Source organism: Mustela nivalis (assembly GCF_964662115.1).
Source record: "Mustela nivalis genome assembly, chromosome: 8".
In the NCBI taxonomy this organism is placed as follows: Eukaryota; Metazoa; Chordata; class Mammalia; order Carnivora; family Mustelidae; genus Mustela; species Mustela nivalis.
Window position 1 is genome coordinate 29,676,537 of NC_139027.1, and position 11,477 is coordinate 29,688,013.

The following is an 11,477-nucleotide window of genomic DNA, read 5'->3' on the forward strand; positions in this document are numbered from 1 at the left end:
CACACAAAAATAAATAAAATTAAGAAAAAAAAAAAAAAAAAAAAAGAAGAGGCAGAGTGGGAATTAGGACCCAAGTTTCATACTTTCTTACCAAGTGCTGTCTCCACAATAACATACTATTTGTCAAAGAGAACAAGGAACTGAGAGAATCACCGCTCAGAGAAGATGTTGTTAGGGTTGAGAGAGCGCATAGAAAAGGCAGAATTGCTCAACTTGTATTTTGCTTATCTTCTCTCGTTTTAAACTAAAACTGTAGAAGAGCAATGAGAACTGAAACCCGAGCCTAGTGAATGAGAGACTAAAACAACTTTATATGAGTGCAAGTCTTTGGTTCCAGATGCAATTCATTCTATGCTGCTAAAGCAATCAGCAAGTGTAATCACAAAGCCAACTCTCATAATCTTGAGAGAAAGAGCTCAGAAAGAAATAATCTGGGCCTGGATATTGGTCAGATGTACTTCAAATTTTACGAGCTGCAGAAGTGGAGAAGTGGATTCCAGAAATCACAGACATATAAATTTAATATTAATCTTCAGTCAAATGTGAGAATAGATTATGAAAATGAGTGGTTTCTGAATACTTAGAAAATAAAGTAATCTCCAGATGACAGCATGAATTCAAACAGAATAAGGCCAAATCCACTGCATTTACATCTTGGAAAAGATTGATTACTAGACTTGTTAGATGCAGGAACGAAGAATAATAGTAACTTACAGTCACTGAGTTCCAACTATCTGTAAGGCACTGTTCTAAACATCCCATATGCAACAACCTATTTTATAGTTGAAAAAAAGTCTTAGAAATTAAAGTACTTGCCCAAGATCACACAATTAGCAAAGCCGGGGAGGGGGGAGTGTATTCTGGCCAGAACAGTATTCAAGATTTTTTTTATGCTATTTTTGCAAATACGTTGTTTGAGTGTGAGTTGGATATTAGTGTAGTTGATAAGTTCACTGGTCTATATCAACCTAAATGAAAGAAATCTTTAGGGGACGTGCCTTGGAATTCTGCTCTTGACCCTATATTGATTCTGATTGTTTATAAGATAAAGACACAGAAGACATGCTTATAAAATCCCAAGAGTACACAATCTGGGAGAAACAAACCAAAGTTAAAGTGGAAAGTAATAAGAGTGAGTGTAAAGCTTTACAATGGAGAAGAAATGAAGTGCTCACTTAGAAGCTCTTTATAAGATTTTTTTAAAATATTTTTATTTATTTTATTTATTTGACAGAGAGAGATCACAAGCAGACAGAGAGGCAGGCAGAGAGAGAGAGAGGGGGAAGCAGGCTCCCCGCTGAGCAGAGAGCCCGATGCGGGACTCAGGATCCCAGGACCCTGAGATCATGACCCGAGCCGAAGGAAGCAGCTTAACCCACTGAGCCACCCAGGTGCCTAGAAGCTCTTTATAAATGGAGTTAGTCACCTGAGTTTAAGGAGAGCTAACTGGTGGCTAAAAGAACCAATGCAAAACTACCTACCAGGACACTGAGAATGTATTAATATCAATCTGTAAACTCTGTTGCTGGTCAGCCTACATCGCCACTGTATTCATTTCTACACTCCACATTTTTAAGAGCTATACTGATTAAAAAATAGTAATTAAAAGCATGCATCCAGTTAAAGGTTAAGACAATGTCATGTGAAAATATATGCTTAACAAAGCTAAACAGAATAACAGTCTTCAAATAATGGTCTTACAAATAATATTTAAAAAGGCGTTAAGAGAATAATCGGCTTTACTCAGTATTACTGCAGAGAAGTTTAAAATGAAGGTAGCAGCAGAACTTGCTCACCTCACAGGACGTGATGAGGCACCTGAAGTACCTACAACAGTACCTGGCTTACAATTAAGTGCTCAGTAACTTGCAACAATTTTCGTAATAATTACATGAAGAAATTAATAATTAAGGTCCTACTTTATGCCAAAGGCTGCAATTAAGATACGATACTTCATTACATCCTTACAAGAACCCTAGGGGATTTAACTCTGTTTTACTGAAAAGAAGCCAGGGTTTCAGAGAAGTTGCTTGCTCACATCTAATATGGCATGGAACTCGATTCAAACAAAAGCTTCCCTGACTCCAAAGCCCACGTTCTTTCTACTCTTTCATTCCACCTCCAAAAGCCTAACAACAAAACAGGTCTTCTCCTAAGGTAATGAGCTACTTACCATAGACAAGCTGAGTCGTTTCAAAAGCTGAACTACTATCAGGGGCACCTGGGTGGCTCAGGCCTTAAGCTTCTGTCTTTGGTCCCCATAGGGCTCCCTGCTCAGCGGGAAGCCTGCTTCTCCCTCTCCCTGCTTGTATTCCCTCTCTCGATGTCTCTGTCAAATCAATAAATAAAATCTAAAAAAAACTTAGCTATCATAAAAAAGGTAGTAAAATATCTAAGAATAATACTGTATTCAGGTTAAGTACCTCAAAATACAAGATGCTGCTGTGTTCAATAATAATTTATTTTCAATGGATGTCTTCCCACTAAATTTTCATTTTATTATACCTGTTACTGTTAGCCAAGTAACGTAACTGTCTAATACAATCGGCCAACTTATCAGAACTACTTATAACTATTAATAAACTATATGTTATACTTTGTATAAAAAATTTTTTTCAAGTTTCAGCATGAAAACAAATAGAAGAAACTAAATGAGCTGTCATATTAGCTTCTGCCCACTCATCCCATCTGTGTTCTCCTTTTATTTTATGGAACCCTGATTTGCTCTGTAAGATGCAACAAGATGAAGGATGAAAAATATGAAGATGAGTATCAAAAAATTTAATAACTATTTTATTTTGTCTTTACATCTCAATTAGGAAACTGAGACAAGACAATTACTAATTTATAAACTGCATATTAATTAGATATGTTTGTTTCTAATAGCTGTAAGTTGGCAAGCATTTCTGATGTTTATTTGGAACATCTCAAATATTCTTTGGGGGAGTTATCTGTCACATATCCAATTCAAATGAGCTTATATAATCCATCACCACTGCTGAATGGAATCAAAAGATGAAATATTAAAAGAATCTTGAGCCCACCCTGCCCTATGATTATAGACAAGGTAAAACAAAGGCCCATTACTTTATGGTAACATCACAAGTTGATCCACCTTTCCCTCCCATGCTCTCACCTCCTGCCTGCATGTATATATCTCATAATTTAGCAAAGCCTCTAATTAGAAGCTCAAATAGCAGCATTTTCATTCAACATTTACTGAGTGTCTAATATCTGCCACACTGTTACTAGAGACACTATGGTTATACAGCAGTAACCAAAACAGACATGGCTACTGGAGCTTACAGTGAGATGTGGGACACACACATTAACCAAATACCATTCACATAAATAGCAAAGTACCTACAAATTATGAAAAACGATATGACAAAGTATACTTAAAGGACCTAATTTCAACTGGGGCCTCACGCGAGGAGACCTTAAGGAAGTGGTGCTTAAGCAAAGGCCTAAAGGATAAGTAGGAGTCAGGGAAGGAGAGAGAAGAGGGAAGAGGGCTCCAGAAGACAAAACAAATCCAGTTCTTAAATACTTTATAAGGAAGTTCATTATTTAGTACAGCCAGTGTCCTTTCTGGTAATCAGTAAATCAGTAAAGGTTAAAGTGAAGAGTTAAAATGTTTTTCTTGGGACGCCTGGGTGGCTCAGTTGGTTAAGCAGCTGCCTTCGCTCAGGTCATGATCCCAGCATCCTGGGATTGAGTCCCACACCAGGCTCCTTGCTCAGCAGGAAGCCTACTTCTTCCTCTGCCTCTGCCTGCCACTCTGTCTGCCTCTGCTCACTCTCTCTGACAAAAAAAAAAAGTTTTTCTTGTTCTGAGTAGCATAATATTTACCATGACTTCCTCCAGTAATGGGTTGTCCTGGTTCAATTTAGTTTTGTGTGTCAGGAATGCTAATGAATGGAGGGCCTTCCCACCCATCCCCCCCATCCTTGATACCTACACGTATTCTTTTAGCATGTAAAAAAGCACATGGCCTTTTTCAATGCAATCCTGACTACTGTCCAGAAGTCAATGTCTGTGTTTTGCCTTAATACAGGCTTAAGCTGGCTTAATAATCCTAGTGTTGTGTTTATATTGTATATTGTATATTATATATTTATATTGTGTATTGTATTAACAATTCAAATAACTTGGTAGAGTTTTTTAAATCCTAGTCTGTTGCATTCCTGGCACCTATTTATAGATTTTCAAAATTATAACTATTCCTTAGATTAATATAATACTTTTCCTAAGAGCTCAGCATTCAACTAAATTGTTTACTGCTAAAATTCTGCTCATCTGGACCAGTGATATTTGAATCTCGGTCCTTCCACTCTCAGAGAGAGTACAGAGAGCACACCATGTCTGCTCGGCTGCTCAGGCACTGAAAAGTTTATCCCATAATAAGATTACAGTCTGCCAATCTGGCCAATGCTGTATGAATCTATGCTGGGCTTGATGGACCTTCATCGCCTCTCTCTGCCCCAGTGGTATCTGAGAAATCTGACTGGCTAACAGCCAGTAAGCAATTTCTCACACAATGTCACTGTAAACTAACCATACAAGTGGAGAAAACTTTTCTTCTGCACTAAAATTAAAGTTAAAACGTCTCCGAAGTGTATCATCTCAAATTTTTCCACTGCTCCAAAGAGGCACACATACAAGTTCAATTTAAATTACATAATCGGAGACTCAAAGTAGTACCAGCACAGATGATTGTAAACCATAAAATTATTAAACCAAATTAAAATCTGTACTGGCAAATAATTTCCCCATGTAGCCAGTTCTGCAAAAGTAGTTTCTTTTAAAAATGAAGAATTAATTTCAATACGGTAGTACTTTCATCAATTTTAAAAAGTCTTTTTTAAAATGAGAAAATGTCCCTTAAAAGTGCATGTAAAGATTTTTTTCTTTTTTAAAATCTTTTTTTTTTTTTTAAACATTTTACTTATTTGACAGAGAGCTGGAGAGCACACACAGGGAGAGTGGCAGGAGAGGGAAAAGCAGGGTCCCCGCTGAGCAGGGAGCCCAATGTGGGACTTGATCCCAGGACCCTGGGCTCATGACCTGAGCTAAAAGCAGTTGTTTAACCGACTGAGCCACCCAGGTGCCCTGGTTTTTTCAATTCTAATGTAATTTAAAAATTTTCATGCCCCAGAGCTTGATTTATTAAAGCCCCCCCCTTTTTTTTTCCATATGCCAGTGTTAAATGAAAAACAACCCACTGAGAGAAATTTCTCTTTTAAAGATGTCATCTATTGAAACTGAAAGCTCATAAAATTTGTGTATCTTAAAGACTCACTACTGAGATGCTTTAAAAAAATCAGTCTCTAGATATGAAACAGACAACATTTTGAATGTGAGTCATCCTAAAAAGTGAAATGCTATCCACCAAATTATAGAACTTAGTATGGAAACTGGTCTGTCAAACACTCCAAGCTTATCTGATCACATCTACCACATCTATATTACCTGCTGAAGCAAAACCTAACATGAAGGCTTCATGACATGTTTAAAATATTTTTACTAAAACTTCTAACTTCCTGGCTGAATTTTCATGCCTGCTCTCAATACAGATCCTAACAGGAGGAAGAAAAGGTTCTTTCGATAAAACGCAGAAGTCTACAGCTTAGGTCAGGGACCTTTATGGATGTCCTCATATCCATTAGAGGACGCATTAGAAGTTGGTAAGTAAACTTGATCTCAGCGAAATCACTGTCGCTAAAAATGCAGGAAGAACTGCTACATCAAGTACAAAGTAGAAGCAGTTGTAAGAGTTAACACAATATAGCATTTTCTAGGGTACAGATCAAGGCATTTTAAAAGTTTTTGTTTCACTTGCGGCTACAGCTCATTAAAGCTGTGTAGTACCAACTAGTAGTTCAGGGTGTAACTTATCCTTCCTAATCAAAGATGACACCGATATCTTATTTCCTGTGGGGATGGGTGTGGTTGAAAAGACAGTTATGTCCAAGCCATCAATCTGTGTATGGAGAAGTCTGCGGGTCTCACACACGCTTGTCGCCTGATTTTATATTCGTGCCTGCAGTCGGTAAGGCCTATGCTGCGATGATTTCAAATAAAATATCCAACAGGCAATCGAGTAGTCTGTGGTTATTGTTACTGCTCAGAGAAAACAGTCGCACTCCTCAGCGTTTCATCGCAAGAAAAACCTCCCGGGGGTGAGAACAACTCAGAGCAAGGCTGCAACTTGCACAACTAAGCACGGTCAGGAAACTGGGGTGGGGGCTCACACGGTCTCTAAGCACCATTTACTCACTCCTTTGAGGCGGCTACAACACGAAGTGATGAAATGAATAGGAGAGGGGGAAAAAAAAAAAAAAGGATCATCCCCAATTCGGCAGCTTGACTGTCGCTGGGCTGGCGTCGGGACCGGCCGGAGGAACCCCGAAACAGCCTGCTCCCGCAGCCGTCGCGCGCGGTGGTCGCCGGCGGAGCGCGGACCCAAGTTGGCCTCCGCGCCCACGCCGGAACTTGGCCCGGTCTGGCGGCCGCGCCGGCGCTCCCCGCTCGCCGCGGCGCCCCCCGCCCGCTCCGCCCGCCGCGGGCTCCGCCAACTTCCCGCCCAGCCCCGGAGGTCGCCGCCCAGCCCCGCGCGGGGCCCCGAGTCCCGCCGTCGCCGCCGCCGCCGCCGCCGCCGCGTGCGGGCGGGGGGGTGGGGGAGGGGCCGCCGCCGCCGCCTCACCCGACGGGCCGCGAGAACAAAGCGGCGGCCGCGGCGGCGCTAACTTTTTCGGTGTCTGATCCGCGCTCCCTGAGGCGACTACTTACGGAGGCGGGCTCCGCCGGTCGTGAGAAACTCCGCGGCCGCCAGCGTCTGGATCCCAGACGAGGCGCCAGCAAGGCTTCACGCGCCTCGCAGGATCCCGCCCGCCGCTGGCGCCCCTTCCTCCCTCCCTCCTCCCCGTCCCGTCCCGAGGCCCGGGGGCGGGGGGCCGGGGCGTGCGGGGCGGGGGCGCGCGGCCGGCGCGGGGCCTGCCGGGAGCTGTAGTTTCCGGGCGGGCCCGAGCGGGTGGTAGCCGCGCGGGGATGCTACTGTGCCTTTGCACTGTGCAGGCAGCGAGGGCTCTGCGTCCTCGGACGTCCCCGTGTCTCCGGGGGCGCGGCGGAGCGGGGCGCGACCGTGTATTTCAACCAGTTACAGACGGTACTCGAACCCACCATTGCCTTTTTCTCTTTTATCGTCCGCTCTGACGGAGGCCACGGTGGCAAGGAACCAAGAGGTGACAACTTGAATGGGGGACTCGGAAGGGGTCCACAGCAGAGAGCAGTTTCCACCCTGATTGCTCTTCTCCCTGCTCCCCACGTTCTCCTCCCTCGGGCCTGCCTCCCGGGCGGCCGCCTGGCGCCGCAGCCCCAGGCATTCTGCCCCCGACGCCGAGACACCCAGAGCCCTTCATCTAAGCAGAGTACACCGAAGCGGTAACTTTGGTTTCCTATTTGTCCACCACTCAGCTCGCGGGTGTCCCCTGCCATCAAAGTGAAGTGCAGTCAAGAATCATGAACCTACGCTGCCACGTCCAGGGAAACGGGGTAACAATGCCCGGGGAAGGGGAGGGGTGGGTGTCAGGATGAGGATCTAGAGGGAAAAGACATTATGTGGTAAGTTATAACTTTAATGTGAGAAGAAAACCTGACCAGCTGACCGTGGCTGTCCCAGGAAGGACCTAGTTCTCTTCTGTCAAGGTTTTATCTCAAAAATACTTAAGTAAAACATATTGAGACAAGCTGGATGGGCTGGTTATCAACCATCCATCCATCCCCACGCAAGGGTCTAAGGCAGCTTCTGAGAACAGAAAAGAAAAGAAAGTTAAGTGACTCCCTCTGGTTTATACTAAGTCATCAATCTTCACGGATATTCTTGTATTTAAACTTAAGAAATGAGAATTTTTAAATAGCTTATATTAAACATGGGGCAAGTAAAATTGTGTGTAACTTGGATCTACTCTGAAACTATTGTTTAGAAAAGACATTTCTGAAATACTTTCAGGAATTGGAAGCTGCCAAATGTCCCATATCCCGAAGCTACCAAATATACCCATATCCTGTCGATCTAATATTTTATATTTAGGCTTATTCTGCTATTGTTTTATTTTAAAATTGAAAATAAATCTACTCAAGTTTATATTATTTTTAAAGAACCCTCTTACCTAACTTTGCCTTTTTCTTCCTTCCACTTTCCAACAGACGTTTTAGTACAGCCCCAAATATTCTCTCTTAATAAGATTCCCAGGACCTCATTGGAGCAATTTACAGCCAGTCCCATCTCACTAGTAACTTCCATTTTCTTTCATGGTCCTTAAAGAGACAGAAGTTACTCTTCCTAGAAGTAACTATTCTAAACAAATCAAGCTCATTATTTAGAGATTTAAGTATTTGTGTGTGTGAGAGGGAAATATATATATATATATATCCATTCCATTTCTGCTGCTCTGCTTCTCTTTTTAAAAATAAAATTGTTTCCTCCACTTTAAATGAATTTTTCAACAATACATTTTAGCATAAGACTATATTTGTACTGTAATCTTTGCTGGACATGAACTACAATTTCCTCAAGACATTTTATTCCTATTCCAGAAGCACTGCAGTGATTAAGATTTGGTTTGATAAGTAAACATATTCCCATGTGAGATTTTTAAGCCTTGAAAGAAAATATAATCAGAGTAACCATGATGGAAAAGATTTTATTTCTTGGTGGTGGCTTATGAAAAATGGAAGCTTACAGTCTTCCTCTCATGGAACTACAGTTGCAAGTCTTGTCCCACGTTTACTGGCCTCCCTTGTACTCAATGACATGCAACTCAATCTTTCAGACGTGTACCTGCTATAAGCAAAACAAGTCAACATTTGTGATTTAAGAGAGCAGAGTTACCTGATTCAGAATCCTAAATGGAAAAAAAGATGATTCGCTAGGGTCCCTACTAGAGGAAATGCTCATTATTCTAAAACTTTGGCTGGGTTTAATTTATAGAATGTGATTCCTGAAAAAAATTATTAGGTTTTTGTGGGGGGTTTTCCATGAGGTTGAAACATAAGTGAAAAATGCACCACAAAAAAACTCTCTTTTGAAATACTATAGACTGGTTATAATGTATTTTGGAAAGCCAACTGAGAAAGAAAACAAAGGTGCTGTGGACCTAGATAGGGAACCAGTATTAAAATTAGTTCTCATGCCAACACTGGCCAGAGCAAAGGAGTTAGGCAAGTGGGCTCCCTCACTCATAGTCTGGAAATTGCAGCTGCCCAGAAAGGCCAGTTCAAAGCAAAGGGTTAGGATGGGACTTGGAAGGCAGAATCCAATCTAGTCTCTGCCATGTCACAGGTGCATGCTGCTCAGTCTCAACTAAGAATTGATGTTCTTGTCCATGAAATGCAGAAAGATGATTCCGTACCCCCACAGGATTGTTGTGAGAAGGAAGAGATGCCCTGAGTGGACCACACATGCAGTGGGCATTGGAGGTAGCCCCACCCCCTCCCCCTGGGCGCATTGTGGTTCTGCCACTGAACAGTTGTGTGGCCACAGGCATGGCAACCTCAGTCAGCTTCTGTCTCAGCATCAGTTACATCCAAGGTCACCAGTATTATCCTTGGATGATAGCACTCCTTACCCGGGGAGTTGTGCAAGAACAAAATGACATAACACATGGATGACAGCTTAAAAAAAAATTCACAAGTAAATGCCCAGTAAATATTAGCTATTATTCGGGTTAAAGAGCTTTTTTGGGTGCCACATCTCCTGGCAACACAGAGAAAGGAAAATTAACAAACTTGAGTCTGTGAAGGGAAATGTAAAATAATAGTGAAGAGTTTAAATAACCTAGGAATCCCTATGGTTGTAGGATGAATTCTTTTTTACGTCCTCAAAGGAAGGTCTGACTGCACAGGTACTCAGCTGACCAGAAGCCATCACTGTGACACCTTCTACACTGATAGCTCAGGTGTTCCTGTGCCAGATAAAAATCACTAAATGGTCTTGTATTTGTTGTTCGAGAGATAAGTGACACCATACGATGAAACAACATTAGAATAATTGGGATTCCAGAAGAAGAAGAAAGAGAGAGGGGAGCAGAAGGTATATTGGAGAGAATTTCCCCAATATAGCAAAAGGAACAAGCATCAAAATCCAGGAGGTGCAGAGAACCCTTCTCAAAATCAATAAGAATAGGTCCACACCCCGTCACCTAATGTTGGTTTCATTTTTAATGAAGTAATCAGACTATACTGAACATTATTCTAATTAATACTCTGATCATACATCCCAAATTTCCAAATCTCCAGAAAGAATTCTGACATAACCCTAGACTTCAAACTCTTTCCTAGTTTGTTATATGATGATGGAACATGTGGCTGAAAGCTAATTGAGGTTAATTTGGCTTGCTTGCCTTTTTCCCTAGATTCTCCTTAAGGTCCTTGGTGTACAGACTCCATAAACTTTTTTCTTTTTTGAAGATCTTACTTGTTTGAGAGACAGAGATCTCAAGCAGGGAGAGAAGTAGGCAGAGAGAAGAGGAAGCAGGCTCTCCACTAAACAGAGAGCCCAATTCGGGGCTCGATCCCAGGACCCTGGGATCATGACCTGAGCCGAAAGCAGAGGCTTTAACCCACTGAGCCACCAGGTGCCCCTCAATAAACATTTTTGAGAGGCTACTATGTGCAGGGCATTTGATAGGATCTATAGGTGAAGCAATTGCTGTTCTTGGGGACTACTATTTATTAAACAAGGTACGTAAAGATCTGTCATATGGAGAAAAGAGTAAGAAAGTAAGTAGGAGGCAAAATAAAAGGTTAAAAGATGGCAGAGAAGTACAAGACCTACCCCATTCTGGAGAAGGCTAAATACATGGACAAAGAGGATTTTATCTGAGCTTTGAAGAATGAGTAGGATTGGAAATATGGGGGAGAAGAATGGGGAAAAGGGGGGGGGGGAAGTCCAGGTGAGCATAAGCACATACATATAAAAACATGGGGGCATCTGGACCAGAGTTTGGGTAGGCTGAGCCATAGAATTTTTTTCCTCACAATTTTTAACAATTGAGGTGTAATTCACAAACTATAAATTTCACCTTTTTAAAGTGTACCCTTTACTGGTTTTGAGTATATTCACAAATTATGCAACATTATGACTACCTAATTTCAGAATATTTTCATCACTCCCAAAAGAAACTCCATGTCCATTAGCAATCACTCCCTGTGACCCTTGGAGGTGGTCAGCCCACCCAGTGGGATTCCAGTGGACTCACCGTTGCGTGGATTTGGAACACTAGGGTGGGCAGGTGGGGGGAATGGTGTGGATGAGCTGCTGGTAGGACACATGCTGTACTTGCTACACTTGGCTCTAAACACCGACTTAACAAATCTCTACCTCTAGCTTGATCCCTTTCTATAAACACTTGAATGTTCCACAGAAAGATCACAAATTCAAAGTGTCCCTAACTGAACTCATCTTTGCCTTGAAA

General features: G+C 42.1%; 1 protein-coding gene across 4 annotated transcripts in view; it reads right to left on the reverse strand.

Moving 5' to 3' along the window:
- The window catches only part of PRKD3 (protein kinase D3), an 82,375-nt gene extending 75,400 nt beyond the window's left edge, over positions 1-6,975 (reverse strand). Inside the window, exon 1 of one of the 4 annotated variants that reach the window (XM_082745654.1) lies at positions 6,793-6,975. The gene's annotated coding sequence lies outside the window, so the exon portion shown is untranslated. Of the gene's footprint in view, positions 1-6,280; positions 6,575-6,792 lie in introns of those variants that run through there. The other 3 variants (XM_082745656.1, XM_082745655.1, XM_082745657.1) reach the window with 3 other exon arrangements.
- Positions 6,976-11,477: the final 4,502 nt, after the last annotated feature.